The sequence below is a fragment of the Myotis nattereri genome (assembly GCF_964212035.1).
Source record: "Myotis nattereri genome assembly, chromosome: 3".
Classification (NCBI taxonomy): Eukaryota; Metazoa; Chordata; class Mammalia; order Chiroptera; family Vespertilionidae; genus Myotis; species Myotis nattereri.
Window position 1 is genome coordinate 75,023,399 of NC_138077.1, and position 17,023 is coordinate 75,040,421.

Below are 17,023 nucleotides of genomic sequence, written 5' to 3' on the forward strand. Positions count from 1 at the left end.
TGCCACAGCATGGATGGAACTGGAGAGCGGATAAATACCACAAGATCTCACTTATTTGTGGAATATAATGAACAACATAAACTGATGAACAAAGACTGATCCAGAGACGGAGAGGCTTTGATTGGACTGTCGGGCCTTGGAGGGAAGGTAGGGGAGGGTGGGGGCAAGGGGGAAAGATCAACCAAAGGACTTATATGCAAGCATATAGGCCTAACCAATGGACACGGACAACGGGGAGGTGAGGGGATGAGCGGGGGGAGGGGGGGTAGAGGGTACACATATGTAATATCTTAATCAATAAAAAATATTAAAAAAAACAACAAAAAAACAAAAAAAAACCAAACATTTTCTTGGACCTGAAGCTATAATAGTAGGTATAATTACTAGAAATACGAAATTACAGGTAAGTTAGTGACACAATTAGAAAGAACTCAATGTTATATGTAAATACTATTATTTTTTAATAATTTTTAATAAAAATAGTATTTTATTTATAAAAACATAATAATATATATATAACATTAAATACATATTATATAGATATTATAAAGTGAAGGTACTATATTACCTTTGGACTCACTTTATTTTATTACTACTTCCAATTATCAGCAAGTACTCTCAAGATTGGTCTTTTTCAAACCATTAACTACTATCCATTTTTGTTATTCCCAAACAATCCCTTATTTTTAAATCAATCCCTTAAGTTTATTACCTTGGTTTTAGAGGATTTTATTAATTTGTCCTCAAAGACAAGGGAAGTAAAAGCAAAAATAAATGAATGGGACTATCTAACTAAAAAGCTTCTACACAGCAAAAGCAATGAGAGAGAGAGAGAGAGAGAGAGAGAGAGAGAGAGAGAGAGAGAGAGAACAAAATTGGGCAGAAGACCTAAACAGGCACTTCTCCCAAGAAGACATGCAAATTGCCAACAGATATATGTAAAGATGCTCAACACCACTAGTTGTTAGAGAAATGCAAATCAAAACTGCAATTAAATACCACCTCACAGCTATTAGAATGGCTATTATTACATGACTAGAGGCCAGGTGCACAGAATTCATGCACTTTTGGGGAGAAGTTCCTCAGCCCTGCCTGTGCCCTCTCACAGTCTGGGACCCCTTGGGGGATGTCCGCCTGCTGGCTATGCCTCTCGCAGTCCAGGAGCCCTCACTCCTTACCACCCACCTGTTTGCTGCTCCTTACTGCTTGGCCTGCTGCTCCTTAGCGCTGCCACAGAGGTAGGGGAGGCTCCCACCATTGCTCCTGCGCTCATTAACCATGAGCCCAGCTTCTGGCTGAGTGGTGCCTCCCCTGTGGGAGTGCACTATCCACCAGGGGCAGATCCTGCATTTAACATCTGCCCCCTGGGGGTCAGTGTGCATCATAGTGACTGGTCGTTCTGGTCATTCCACTGTAATGGTTGCTTAGGCTTTTACTATATAGACTAGAGGCACAGTGCATGAAATTTGTGTATGGGGGCAGGGGTCCCTCAGCCTGACCTGAACCCTCTCCAATCTGGGTCCCCTCAGGGGATGTCCTAAAACGGCAGTCAGACATCCCTCTCACAATCTGGGACGACTGGCTCCTAACTGCTTGCCTGTCTGCCTGCCTGATTTCCCTTAACCACTCTGCTTGCCTGTTTGATCACCCCTAACTTCCTCTGCCTGGCAGCCTGATCACACCCTAACTGCTCCCCTGCTAGCTTGATCACTCCTAACCAAATCTGCTTCAGCCTCCGCCACCACGACTTTGTCCAGAAGGATGTCTAGAATGATGTCCGGAAGGTCATTAAGTCTAATGAGCATAGTATGCTTTTATTAGTATAGATGAGTAATAGCAAGTGTTGGAGAGGTTGTGGTGAAAAGTGAACCCTCAATTCACTGCTCCAATGAACTGAATGATCCAATCAAAAGACACAGAATGGATAAGAAAACATGAACCATATATATGCTATCTACAAGAGACTCACCTTAGAACAAGGGACTCATACAGACTGAAAATGAAGGGATGGAAAAATATCTTCCAGGCAAATGGAAATGAAAAAAAAAAAAAGCTGGATTAGCAATACTTATATCTGACAAACTATACCTCAAAGCGAAGGCCATAACAAGAGATAAGGAAGGCCACTTCATAATACTAAAGGGATCGATACAACAATAAGATATAACCCTGGTAAACATGTATGCACCCAATGCAGGAGCACCCAAATACATAAAACAAACAAACAAACAAACAAACAAACAAAAACTCCTCGAAGATATCAAGGGAGAGAACGACAACAATACAACCAAAGTAGGGGACTTTAATACCCCATTGACATCACTGGATAAATCTACTAGACAAAAAATCAGCAAAGAAGGCATTCCTAAATGACTCATTAGATAAGATGGGCTAACTTGACACTTCAGAACATTTCACCCCAAAGCCACAAAATATACGTTCTTCTCAAATACACACGGGACTATTTCAAAGACAGACCACATATTGAGTCACAGGCTAAGTCTCTCTAAAATCCAAGAAGATTGAAATCATATCAAGCACCTTCTCAGATCACAATGGCATAATATTAGAAATAAACTACAATTAAAAAATCCAAAAAATTTAAACACTTGGAAGCTGAATAGCATGCTATTAAACAATGATTGGGTTACCAAAGAGATCAAAGAAGAAATTAAAAACATCATGGAAACGAGTGACAATCACAACACAACAATCCAAAATCTATGGGACACAAGGAATGCAGCCCTGAGAGGGAAGTTTATAGCTCAACAGGCCTACCTTAAAAAAACAAGAAAAAAATGGCAATATATCATCTAACTCTATAGCTTAAAGAATTAGAAAGAGAGCAACAAGAAAAGCTCAGAGTGAGCAGAAGGAGATAATACAGATCAGAGCAGAAATAAACAACATAGAGAAAAAAAATACAAAAGATCAATGAAACCAGCAGCTGGTTCTTTGAAAGGATAAAAAAGATTGATGAAACTCAAACTAGTCTCACCAAGAAGCAAAGAGAGAGGACCCAAATAAACAAAATTAGAAATGAAAGAGGTGAAATAACAACAGACGCCACAGAAATATAAAGGATTGTAAAAAATACTATGAACAATTCTTTTCCTAAAACTAGACAACCTGGAGGAAATGGACATGTTCCTAGAAAAATACAACCTTCCAAAACTCAATCAGGAAGAATCTAAAAATCTCAATAGGTCGATAACTCAGGAGGAAATTGAAGCAGTCATCAAAAAGCTTCCAGCAAACAAAAGCCCGGGGGCCAGACGGCTTCACAGGGGAGTTTTACCAAACATTCAAAGAAGAACTAAGACCTATCCTCCTCAGACTATTCCAAAAAATTCATGAGGAAGGAACACTTCCAAGATCATTCTATGAACTCAGCATTACCCTAATCTCAAAACCAGATAAAGACAACAAAAATAAAGAGAATTATAGGCCAATATCTCTCATGAACATAGATGCAAAAATCCTCAACAAATTCCAGCAAATCAGATCCAATATTACATCAGAAAGATCATACACCATGAGCAAGTAGGATTTATCCCAGGAATGCAAGGATGGTACAATGTCCACAAATCAATAAACCTAATACATCACATAAACAGAGAGATAAAAATCACATAGCCATATCAATTGATGCAGAAAAGGCATTTGACAAAATCCAACACCATATCTTGATAAAAAAAAACCTCAGCAAAGTGGGAATAGAGGGATCAAACCTCAACATAATAAAAACCTTATACGAAAAACCAACAACCAACATCATACTCAATGAGCAAAAACCCAAACCATTTTACGTAAGAACAGGAATGAGAGAGGGATGCCCACTTTCACCACTCTTGTTCAGCATAGTACTAGAAGTGCTGGCCGTAACAATTAGAAAAAGAGGAAAAATGAAAGGTATCCAAATTGGAAAAGCAGACATAAAACTGTCATTATTTGCAGATAACATAATACTGTACATAGAAAACCCTAAAGGCTCCATCAAAAAATTATTAGACTTAATAAATGAATTTGGCAATGTAACAGGATACACAATTAACACCAAGAAATCTATGGCATTTTTATACACCAATAGTGAACTTACAGAAAGAGAGATGAAAAAAACAATCCCATTTACCATTGCACCAAAAAAACTAAGATACCTAGGAATAAACTTAATTAAAGAGATAAAAGACCTGTACTCAGAAAACTACTGGACACTAAAAAAAAGAGATAGAGGAAGACATAAACAGATGGAAGAACATACCGTGTTCATGGATTGGTGGAATCAACATCATTAAAATGTCCATACTACCCAAAGCAATCTTCAGATTCAATGTAATCCCCATTAAAATACCAATGACATATTTCATATATTTCACCTAGAACGAACTCTCCAAAAATTCATCTGGAATAAAAAAAGATCCCAAATAGCTGCAGCAGTCCTGAGAAAGAAGAACAAAGTAGGAGGGATGTCAATACCAGATATCAAGCTATATTATAAAGCCACTGTTCTCAGAACTCCCTGGTGCTGGCACAAGAACAGACATATAGATCAATGGATGAGAATAGAGAACCCAGAAATTGACCCAAACCACTGTGCTCAATTAATATTTGACAAAGGAGGCAAGTGCATACAATAGCAGTCAAGACAGTTTCTTCAATAAATGGTGCTGGAAAAATTGGACAGGTGCATGCAAAAAATTAAAATGAAACTAGACCACCAAACTACACCATACATAAAAATAAACTCAAAATGGATAAAGGACTTAAACGCAAGATGGGAAACCATAAAAATCTCAGACATAGGCTGAAGCAATATCTTCATCAATACAGTTCCTAGGGCAATGGAAACTAAAGAGAAAATAAACAAATGGGACTACATCAAAATAAAAAGCTTCTGCACAGCAAAAGAAACCATCAACAAAACAAGAAAGTCCACTGCATGGGAGAACATATTTGCCAATGTTATCTCTGATACAGGTTTAATCACAAAAATTTACAGGGAACTTATACAACTTAACAAAAGGAAGATAAGCAACCCAGTGAAAAAATGGGCAACGGACCTAAATAGATACTTTTTGAAAGAGGACATAAGGAAGACCAAGAGACACATGAAAACATGCTCAAAGTCACCAATTATCCGAGAGATGCAAATCAAAACGACAATGAGGTACTACCTCACACCTGTTAGAATGGGTATCATCAACAGATGAACAAATGACAAGTGTTTGCAAGGTTTGGGAGAAAAAGGAACCATTGTGCCCTGCTGGTGGGAATGCAGACTGGTGCAGCCACTGTGGAGAACAGTATTGTGTTTCCTCAAAAAACTAAAAATGGAACTCCCATTTGACCCAGTGATCCCAGTTCTAGGAATATATCCCAAGAAGCTAGAAACACCAAGCAGAAAGGATTGCACCCCTATGTTCATAGCAGCATAATTTACAATAGCTACGATTTGGAAACAGCCTAAGTGCCCATTAGCAGATGAGTGGATTAAAAAACTGTGGTACATCTACACAATGGAATACTACACTGCTGTAAAAAGGAAGTAAATCCTACCATTTACAACAGCATGGATGGTTCTGGAGTGCATTACGCTAAGCGAAATAAGCCAGTCATAGAAAGATAAATATCACATGATCTCACTCATTTATGGAATACTAGAGGCCCAGTGTACAAAACTTGTGCACAGGTAGGGTTTCTAGGCCTGGCCAGCGATCAGGGCTGAATTGTTGGGCAACCGGTGAGGTGATCGAGAGGTTCCCTGCTGTCACCTGCCTTGGCTGGCCTGGGGCCTGTGGGCTGTGGGCAGCTCCTGTGTTGAGCATCTTCCCCCTGTTGGTCAGTTGCACATCATAGCGACCTGTCCTTCTGCCGATCAGTTGATTTGCATATTAGGCTTTTATTATATAGGATAATGAATGACATAAACTGATGAACAAAAACAGATCCAGAGACAGAGAAGCACCAATCAGATGCTCAAACCTCAGAGGGAATGTGGGGGAGGGTGGGGCTAAGGGGCAGAGATCAACCAAAGGACTTGTATGCATGCATATAAGCATAACCAATGAACGGAGACACCTGGGGTGAAGGCATGAGTTGGGGGGGGGCAAAAGAGGGGAAGGACACTTACGTAATTCTTTAATAAATAAAGAAAGAAAAAAATCCATAGTAATAAAATTATATTATGCTAATTAGACCAAACAGCCCAACAACCTTCCAGACGTCATTCACAATGTCCTTCTGGAGTAAGCAGCTGCAGCGGGGGCTGAGGCAGAGGCGATTAGGGGCAATCATGCAGGAAGGCAAGTAGTTAGGGCCAATCAGGCAGGCAGGCAAGTGGTTAGGGATCATCAGGCAGGCAGTCAAGTGGTTAGGGGTGATCAGGCACTCAGGCAGACTGGTTCGGGGCAATCAGGCAGGCAGGTGAGTGGTTGGAAGTGATGAGGCAGGCAGGAAGGTGAGTGGTTTGGAGTGAGCAGTTAGGAGTCAGCGGTCCCGGATTCCGCGAAGGTTCAAGCCAAGCTGAGGGAATCCACACCCATGCACAAATTTCATGCAATGGGCCTCTAGTAAATAAATAAAAAAACAAGCACATATGCACAAAAAAATGTAAATAGCAATAGATCTTATCTAAAAGTATAGCTATAACCATAAAATATATATTTTTATTCTTAAAATTATAAATAGCAATAGCGCTTACCTAAAAGTATAGCTATAGTGAATTGAAAAACAGTCATAAAAAGGTTATACCTCAAGTATTTAGTGACCTGTAAATATCAGTTATTATTATGTGGGATTTAATTTTCTTCTACTTTTAGCTGAGAGCCATAAGAACCCAGAAAAGTAGAATATCCCCTCCGCCCTACCCTGACAGTTGGAATAGTCAGCAGGATCCTCACTGACTGAACGCTACTGGGACTGCTGCAGATGAAGAGATCCTGTTGCCTATGACAAAAGCCCCAGAAAGTAAAAATTCTTACCTGTCAGCCTCCCAGATCTCTGGGATCTAGTGGAAGCTAAAATGGTGAGAGTCCTTTTCTCTCTTTCTTAAACCTTTAGAAAAACAAAAGCATGACACAGAGTTACTCAAAATCAACTCTGACTTCCTCCTATTTCTTTCAGACATAAACAGATATTGTAAATATCCAAACATTGGAATAAAAGCATTGTCCTGCACTTCAAAAACAAAATAAATTTAAATAGTAATTGCTTTAAGACTTTGTATAGTAGATTAATATACTCCAAAATTAGTAGGAGAAAACTTGTACTTTTTTCCTGTACCTCTAAGATGTAAGTCTTACCTTGTCCTTAAAATGTAAATATTCAATGAGGTAATTAAAGGTGTGCTCAGACTAATAAAAAAGAAAAGAAAAAGGCCCTTTAAAAAATACTATTAAAATGTTCTCTTGACCAAAGTGTAATCTTAACTCATTCCATCTGCCAGAGACATACTTATTTATAAACTAGTGAGTTTTATGATCTACTTGATTCATGGCTAACATTTTAAAATGAAAGCTAAGACATCTTTGTTTTGTCTATATGTTTTATATGTGGATGTTATAGATATGGTATATTTCTACTTTTGGATGTTATTACTAAAATTAATTTATAAAAGACCTCTGTTTAACTGGCTTCAAAGTAAGTGCTTATAAGTTGAGTATTTTAAGTTCATGAATTCTAAGATAATTCCAGTCAATTAAAACTACTTTGAGTTTGTTGGGTTAAATAAATAGGCCTGCTTCAGAGTTCTCAATTTTAATAAACCTCGGATAAACAACTTTTATTCTGTCTTGATTTATTAGTCAAATAACTTCATGGTATTTTTGCTATAAAATTTTTCAGCCAAAAAATTATTTAAGATGATAACTGGTGTTATCAAAAGTCTAATAAAGTTTCTATAGGTTATCTAAACATGATTGTTTGGAACAAATAAATTAAATAGGCATAGGTGAAATAAAAGGGTTTAGGTAAATTTTTCAGTAATGTTTGTTGTATGATAGTTTCCCAAACCCCTTTATTAACTTCTACTTATGGAATTTTGCTAAATTCAGTAATTATGGAAATTCAGTAAATGTCTGTAATATTTTCAAGTGAGATAAAATACTGATACATTAATTGCCATTTGAGTCTAAATTTACCTGCTTTTGACCTCTTGTTATGGAGTAACTAAAGACATTTTGGTCTGTAAATAAAAATGTCTTGTGCCACACTGAAAAAAAATAGTATGCAGAAGCACATATTTCTAGAAATTATAAAATATATTAATACATTTGCCAGTAAAAAATGTGTAACAAACAATTCACAATTATAGACACACCTCATTTTATCACACATCAATCTATTGCACTTCGCAGGTATTGCATTTTTTATAAATTTAAGGCAAGACAGCAAACAGAGTATGCCTTCTTTTATTGTGATACTCACTTTATTGCTGTAGTCTAGAACTGAACCACAATGTCTGTGAGGTATGCCTGAATGTAGTTTTCATTAGAAATCAAGGTTCCTAAGTGGTGAATATTTTAATTAGCATATGCAATTAAAACTACTAGAAATAATAAAGGGAACGACTCTGAATGCAAAAAAGTAAGATGTGTGTTTTCAGTAAAAAAAATGGAAATATATTTGTACAAGTAAAATAATGTTATTTTAAAGAGAGGCAAACTGTAAAAGTGGAAATATGGGACAAAATTTAAATTAAAAAAATTCTAAAAGGTTTGTACAAAAGGGATCTTTGGAAAGAAAATTTAATGTAGTCAAGTTGGCTAAGATTGAAGTGAATTTAATTTAATAAATACATGTAAATATTTAAAGCAATCTGGTACAAAATTAGAATTTTGTTTTTCTGTCTGTTAAAAGAACACATTTGCCTTAGACTATTGGTTTACTCTTGATAGATTGTGAAGTGTTTTCTTTGCCTTTGGGGTATGCTGTCTAGAAAGCAGAGATTTTGTTCTAACAAATTAAAGTTCTTTGCTTCAGGATGTCTTAGTCCGGCCTTAATGCTGTCTTAATCAGGTCTTTGATTTCTTAAGAAAACTAAATCTTCTCAATATTAAAAGGGCTAAATTTTGCTAATAGCTGTTTAATCTTCTGTATTTGCCTTTGAAATCTATTATTGTTACTTTGGTTAAATAGATAATTAAGTATTATTTCATAATGATCTGTGGCCTCATTTAGTCAAATATCCAAAACTTTGGTATTTTTCACAAATTTTTCCAAATCAAATTCTAAATAAAGTCATTTTGACCTCTAGCTAACTTTTGGATATTTCAGAGGGTTTCTGTAAAAGCTCAAAATACTTACTTTCTCTCCTTTCTTTATTAGGCTTATTTGACATGTTAAATTACATGGAAAGCTTTGCTCAACAAGTGATGGTAAATCTTCCTATATTTGTGTAGATATATGTTACTATGTAAATTTTGTAGAAATTACATAAAATTTTAAAAAATCTAATTATATTCAGGCCATGGTCGGGTAGCTCAGTTTGGGAAAGCCAAGGCTGTGGGTTTGATCCCTGGTCAGGGCACACACAAGAATCAAACATTGAATGTATAAGTATGTGAAACAAGAAATTAAAGTTTCTCTTTCTCTCTCTCTTCCTTCCTCTCTCTCTAAATCAATAAATAAAATGTTTTAAAAAATCTAATATGTCCTAATATAACCTTATCAGTTTTAATTCTAGTTATTATTTTAAAATCTTGAATGTCACAAGAACAACCAAATATCCTTGTCAATTTTATTATAATGAACTCTGATCAATTCTCTCACAAATACATTTTTTAAAGTATTTTTTCAATTACAGACAATTATTGTTTTATTCTGATGCTTTTACAAAAGTGCTTCAGCTTCAAAAAGATTCATGTCTCTAATGACTTATAGATCATACCACTGAACTAGGTTAGAAATTACAGGACATGAATAGAGAAACTAATGGCTTCATAAAACTGCTAACAGAAAGATCAATATAAGCGATAATGAATAAAATATTATTAAATGAACCGAGGAACACGATTATAAATTTGTGACTTGTTATTTGAAATATGGCTGGTTCTTTAATATTTAGTTTCCAGATATGAAGAAACCATTTCTCTTAAGCTAACTATGACTACAACAATTTGGTAAATTATACCTATATACATAGAATTAAAACATTATTTTCCTTTCTAGCTGATCCCTCCAGAATTTGGAAACTCTCAGTGAGTATTCTTATATTTTCATGACAGTATAGTTCTTCACATAAGTTTAATAAGAATCTGTTCTTGTGACAAGACACAATTGGAAACTGGCTGCATTGCCAAGCATTGGCTAGAATGCTGCATTTGAGAATGTGCATAGACTTACTAGTAGATATGACCAGATAATTTTAAGAAACTAAGGTTGACTCTATGGAGTACAGAGAGACCCTTGGAAAAACTTGCCTGGCACCTTGCTTACAGGGTTCTCAGCACATTTATCAGATGTATTAGGGAATTTCCTTCCTGACAGACCTGGGCACCTCAAGATATTTGTAAGACCTCAGGGGGAAAGAAATTTGCCCAAATCTATAAGCATTGCAGGAAAATGGTAAGTACATGGCTTGTATTTCCTTGCCCTGGGAGGCTGTTAAGATTACACATAAGATTCCTTATAAAAAGTTACAGCAAGCCGAAACCGGTTTGGCTCAGTGGATAGAGCGTCGGCCTGCGGACTGAAAGGTCCCGGGTTCGATTCCGGTCAAGGGCATGTACCTGGGTTGCGGGCATATCCCCAGTAGGAGATGTGCAGGAGGCAGCTGATCGATGTTTCTCTCGCATCGATGTTTCTAGCTCTCTATCTCTCTCCCTTCCTCTCTGTAAAAAATCAATAAAATATATTTAAAAAAATAAAAAATAAAAAATAAAAAGTTACAGCAAAGCAGATTTAAAAGAGCTTATATGAGCAATTTCTATTCTTACTGTTCTTATGTAAATATCATTATTTACAGATGATGATATATCTGTAAATAGACGTATATAGACCAGATATACGTTTAGATTTATCTTATAAACCAAGTACCTTTACTATAATTATCTTTGGTAAAAACGAAAATAATTGTATGGAAAACACAGAGTTCATTCTTGTATTCCTATTTATTAATTATTATATTTTTTTTCATCCAACCAACTGTAAACCTCCTTTTGCCCCACCCTGTATATTAATTCAATTCATACTAAATTAAGGTATTGATATCCAGAAAAAGTTTGGTAATTTCTTATAACTCTAATAAAAAATGGTAAAGAACAATTAAAAAGAAATTATCTTATGCATTGTCGTTTTTCTAATTTACAAAAAAAAATACTCTATACTTCATTAATATGTATGTTTTTACTTGAAAATGTATAATATTTTATTTCCTCTTGAATTGTATTTTCACGCCATTAATAAAATATGGCTTTCTTCATCTAAGTGTTGATATGTACTCTTGGGATGATAACTAGCCAAGCTTTCAAACTTTCAGGCAATCTGTCTAGAACAAATAACCACAAACATAATGCTGTAAAGCAATACAAATTTATGATCTTACAATAGTACATATAGGTTAGAAGAATGCCACAGGTCTTATTCAGCTTTATTACTTTTGGAAACTCTAGGGAATTTATCTTTTTATTTACCTTTTCCAGCTCCCAGAGGCTGCCAATATTAGCTCATGGCCCTCTTTTTCCATATTCCAAATTTCCATATGCAAATTAGGGTTGAGTCTTTCTCACATCTCATCACTCTGTTCTTGCTTTTGTGGTTATAGCTTCCTCTCAGATTCTCTGGCTCTTCTGTTTCCCGCGTTGGCTTTATGTAACATTGGGCTCTCTTCAATAATCCAGAATAATTTCCCTATTTTAAAGTTAATTGATTAGCGTCCTTAAATCCATCTGCAACATTTTTTTTTTTTTTTTGCCATATAACTGATATGATAACTAGCCAAGCTTTCAAACTTTCAGGCAATCTGTCTAGAACAAATAACCTCATGCTCTTCTCAGACACATAACAATGGCCCATTCTCTCTCCTTTCCTAATTGTACTAGTACTTCTACATAAAACCAAACTATTTCTCCTCTATGAGACCTCATCTGACTACTTCAGCTACAGGCATCCTTTCTTTGCTAACATTTCAGGGAATTTATTAGCTCTAGAAAACAATGAAGTTTACATATGCTGTTCTCCTGTTTGTTTTGTTTTGTTTTGTTTTTCCAGTTGTTCATCTCCTTGAAACAGAGGTGGGGAATGTCCCCAAGCGGGATGTGTAAAGCCTGAGAAATCATTTGGTCTAGCCCTGTCAAGGCAACCACAGGTGGGACTCAAAATTCAATAAATCTATGAGGGTTTTTTTTTTTTTTTCATAGAAACATAGATTTATATTAAGCGAACAATGTTATAAATATTCAAATGTCCCTTGGCAGAAAAAGGTTCCCCACTTTTTTTTTTTCCTGTGGGATCCCCTGGGTAGAGAGAAGAGTGACGTTCTCCTCTCCCTGCCATGGCATGTGCTCCGCCACTGATATCTGTGTACTCCGAAAACGGAGAAACATCTGGTAAAAAAGCCACTTTGTGTTCAAGGCTCCCATTCGACCAGATATTGTGAGCTTTGTTCACACCAACTTATGCAAAAACAATAGACAGCCCTATGCTGTCAGTGAATTGGCAGGTCACCAAACCAGTGCTGAGTCCTGGGGTACTGGCAGACCTGTGGCTCGAATTCCCAGAGTCTGAGGTGGTGGAAATATGTGTCATGGGGGCTGCATGTTTGCACCAACAGAAACCTGGCGCCATTGGCACTACAGAGTGAATGCAACACAGAAATGATATGCCATCTGCTCTTCCCTGGCTGCCTCAGCCTTACCAGCACTGGTCATGTCTAAAGGCCACTGTATTGCCCTAGCCGGTTTGGCTCAGTGGATAGAGCATCGGGCTGTGGACAGAGGGGTCCCAGGTTTGATTCCAGCCGAGGGCACATGCCTGGGTTGCAGGCTTAATCTCCAGTGTGGTGTGTGCAGGAGGCAGCCGATCAATGATCCCTCTCATCATTGATGTTTCTATCTCCCCCTCCCTTCCTCTCTAAAATCAATAACAATATTTTTTAAATAAATAAATAAAGGTCACTGTATTGAGGAAGTTTCTGAACTTCCTTTGGTGGCTGAAGATAAAGTTGAAGCCTCCAAGAAACCCAAGGAGGCTGTTTTTGCTTCTTAAGAAACTCAAGGACTGGCCCTAACAGGTTTGGCTCAGTGGATAGAGTGTTGGACTGAGGACTCAAGGGTCCCGGGTTCGATTCCGGTCAAAGGTATGTACCTTGGTTGCGGGCACATCCCCAGTGGGGAGTGTGCAGGAGGCAGCTGATCGATGTTTCTCTCTCATCAATATTTCTATCTCTCTATCCCTCTCCCTTCCTCTCCATAAAAAATCAATAAAATATATTTTTTTTTAAAAAGAAACTCAAGGTCTGGATAGAAAAAGGTCTATGCCTCTCAGCGAATGAGGGCTGGCGAGGGCAAAATGACAAACCATGGTCCTATCCAGCTAAGGGGACCTCACATCATCTATAATGAGGACAACGGTACCATCAAAGTCTTCAGAAACATCCCCAGAATTACTCTGCTTAATGCAGCGGTTAATTGCGACCCCTTTGGTAGTCGAACAACCCTTTCACAGGGGTCGCCTAAGACCATCCTGCATATCAGATATTTACATTACGATTCATAACAGTAGCAACATTACAGTTATGAAGTAGCAACGAAAATAATTTTATGGTTGGGTCACAACATGAGGAACTATTTAAAGGGCCAGAAGGTTGAGAACCACTGGCCTTAAATGTGAGCAAACTGAACATTTTGAAACTTGCTCCTGGAGGGCAGGTGGGATTTTTCTGCATTTGAGCTGAAAGTGCTTTCCGCAAGTTAGATGAGCTGTATGGCACTTGGCGTAGAGCTGCCTCCCTCAAGAGTAACTACAACCTTCCCATGCCCAGGATGCTCAACACAAACCTTAGCAGAATCTTGAAAAGTCCAGAGATCCACAGAGCCTTCTGAGCACCACGCAAGAAGATGCATTACAGAGTCCTGAAGAAGAATCTACTGAAAATGCTGAGAATCATGTGGAAGCTAAAACCCTCTGCAAAGACCATGGGCTGGAACACCATTCTTTGCCAGGCCAAGAACCACAAGCTCCTGGTGGATAAAGCAGCAGCAGCAGTGCTAGAAGCCAAATCAGATGAGAAGGGGGTTCCAGGCAAGAAGGCTGTGGGCCTTAAGAAGCAGAAGAAGCATTTGGTGGGGAAAAAGGCTGCAGGTACCAAGAAACCAGCAGCTGAAAAGAAAGCCGTAGAAAAGAAACCCACCACAGGAGAAAGAAGCCTGGGGCATAAACTTAAATTTGTTTATTCCATAATAGTCAAATCACTTTGGACAGCTAATTTTGAATAAAAATATGATCAAAGGCAAAAAAAAGGTTCCCCACCCCTACTTAAGGGACTGAAATCTCTGAAGGAGAAACCTCATTATGTTACTCTTTGCTGTGCTTAGATATGTGTTGTTCACAAACTTCAATTAACTCTTTTCCCATAACAGGATTCTGCCATGTCACTTTTATTATGTACATATTTTTGGTAAAATAGAAATTTAGTAAAGCAAATAATAAAATGATGGAATTTTAACACAACAAAACATAACCCTAACACCAGTATTAGTTTTCACATTTTGATTTTGAAAAATGCTTGTTGGTAGTAATTCACATACAAAACCCAAACTGAGTTTCCACTGAGTAAGTTTGAATATCAATTAAATATTTATTACCTTTATTTCACTTGTTTTGATATCGTCTCCTGGTGATGTCTGCCTTCTGAGCCACAATCTTTTCTAACCATTTCAAGTTAAAAATAAAATATAATTTTTTTCAAGTAAGAATTCTTAAGTAACAAACAAAACCCAAAACACTTTATATACTGTATTAGTAGTATAGGGACCTCATTAGCTTTGGGGGTTCCTTTAATTGAGAGTGATACCAGATATTATTTTGCCTCTTCTAAATAGTGTTGGCAAAAGTAGCCCAGGGAACCACTCTCTAATTGCTTCTGTACAATGCAGAATATTGTTTCATGTGCTGCACAGTAACCAGTACAGGCTGAGCATAATTATTTGTCAGGCTGCCATAATAGAGCTACCTAACTTGTTTTTTTCCTCTTTCTTCCTATTGTAATTTCCCACATTCCTATAAAACAGAAAGTTTGGAAACTCTATGGACTAAAGCAAATATATATTTTATGCTCGATGTCTGGGAGTTTCAAAAATACTGAGTTTCTTTTACTGCTCATTATTCATTAAGTATGAATGAACTCAAGAAGCCTGGAAACAAATAATTCCTCAGTATGTGTCAAGATAATGATGTATTAATAGTATAAACTATCCATAATGGACATCAGAGATTTGTTATAAACAAAAGTAATTAAATACCAACAAAACATATTTTATATGTTTATAGTACTGCTATGTGAGTGTACTGTATGCAAAAATGCACTGCTGGCTAATTTTAAACTACGTGGAAGGCTCTGAGGGTGTCCCCCCTGAATTTTAAATGTGGAAGAAAATCTTGACTCTTTCTATGGCCACAAGGATAAATTCTGTTTTGGTGATTTGAGGTGTTATTGTTGTTGTTGTTTGTCTGCTTTGTTATATTTTGTTTTTTGAGGGGGAAAGGCCTACTAGTCTTGAAATGTAACAACAAGCTTCCAAGCCACAATGAAATAGAATCTCTGCTTTGTAAATGTAAACAATGCTCTGACATTCATGGCACAAATTTCTTATGACATATTTTCAGTGAAGAATATTTAAAGTTGTATTTGCCTAAAAAATTAATTATATAAACATTATTTATTTTTAGCTAAATGATGGATTTCTGTGTGTTCAAGCTGGCAATAGTTATTGGAGAATAACTGCATTAATTCAGAGAAAAGGATAAATGAGGGTTACTATACACATTAATCTTGTTTCTGACTTGAGACCACCTGGGAACATCAGAGCAGCAATGATGTAATGGCAAAATACAAACTTTGACCTATTGGTCAGGTGGGCAGGTAATAGTTCAGAAAATAAATTTTTTGGGAAAAGGAGACTGATTCTTATTAAAATAATGGATAGATTAAAAATAAAAGGAAGACATACACTGTAGAAGTTAAAGTGCCAATTCAGAGACACTAAGGAGTAAATAAAGTGCACAGAAGAAAACAAACAAGCAAACAAACATGCATAAATAGTCTCTAGAGGACTCCTGTGAGTCTAATCAAAAGCAAGAACCTGAACCTGAAATAAGAAAGAAGAAACAAGGAGAACTAAATTCTACTTAATAGCTCCTCATTTTAGGTGTTACATTTTACCTTAGAGGTTTTGAGAGTCTCCTTTCATGTTTAGAGAAGAGTTTGAATGGATTTTTTTTTTCATTTACTCATATATGTTACATAGCACATATGTATCTTAATATGTGCTCATCATGATATTCAAGAGACACTTGGAACTTTAAATATTACCTTTAGAATCAGGAGGTTGTGAGAGCAGTTTAAAAATAGTGAATTGATGGGGGTGGCATTGGTTAATAAAATCATGTAGGTTCAGGTGTATATTGTATTGCGTGTTCACCACCTAAAGTCAAGTCTCCTGTCTCCATTTATCCCCCCTTTACCCTTTTGTACCTTCCCCACCCACGTTTCTTTTGTTAAGCAGCATGCTGTTTTCCGTGTCTATGAGGCTTTTTGTTTTCCTTTGCTTAATCCCTTCGCCTTTTTCATCCATTCCCCAACCCCTCTCCACGCTGACAGCTCTCAGGCTGTTTCTATTTTGTTTGTTAGTTCATTTTGTTCATTAGCTCCCACATATAAATGAATCATATAGTACTTATCTTTCTCTGGCTGATTTCACTTAGCATCATATTCTCCAGGTCCATCCATGCTGCCTCAAAAAGTGAGAGCAGCCGGAGCTGGTTTGGCTCAGCGGCCTGCTGACCACAGGGTGCTCAGTTCTACTCT

General features: G+C 36.9%; 1 pseudogene across 1 annotated transcript; it reads left to right on the plus strand.

The window, feature by feature from the left end:
* Positions 1 to 12,441: 12,441 nt before the first annotated feature.
* On the plus strand, positions 12,442 to 14,432 carry LOC308515389 (large ribosomal subunit protein uL4-like; annotated as a pseudogene). Its single transcript has 4 exons — positions 12,442 to 12,880; positions 13,109 to 13,228; positions 13,462 to 13,620; positions 13,830 to 14,432. The product of its transcript is annotated as a large ribosomal subunit protein uL4-like (transcript).
* The last annotated feature ends 2,591 nt before the right edge of the window (positions 14,433 to 17,023 follow it).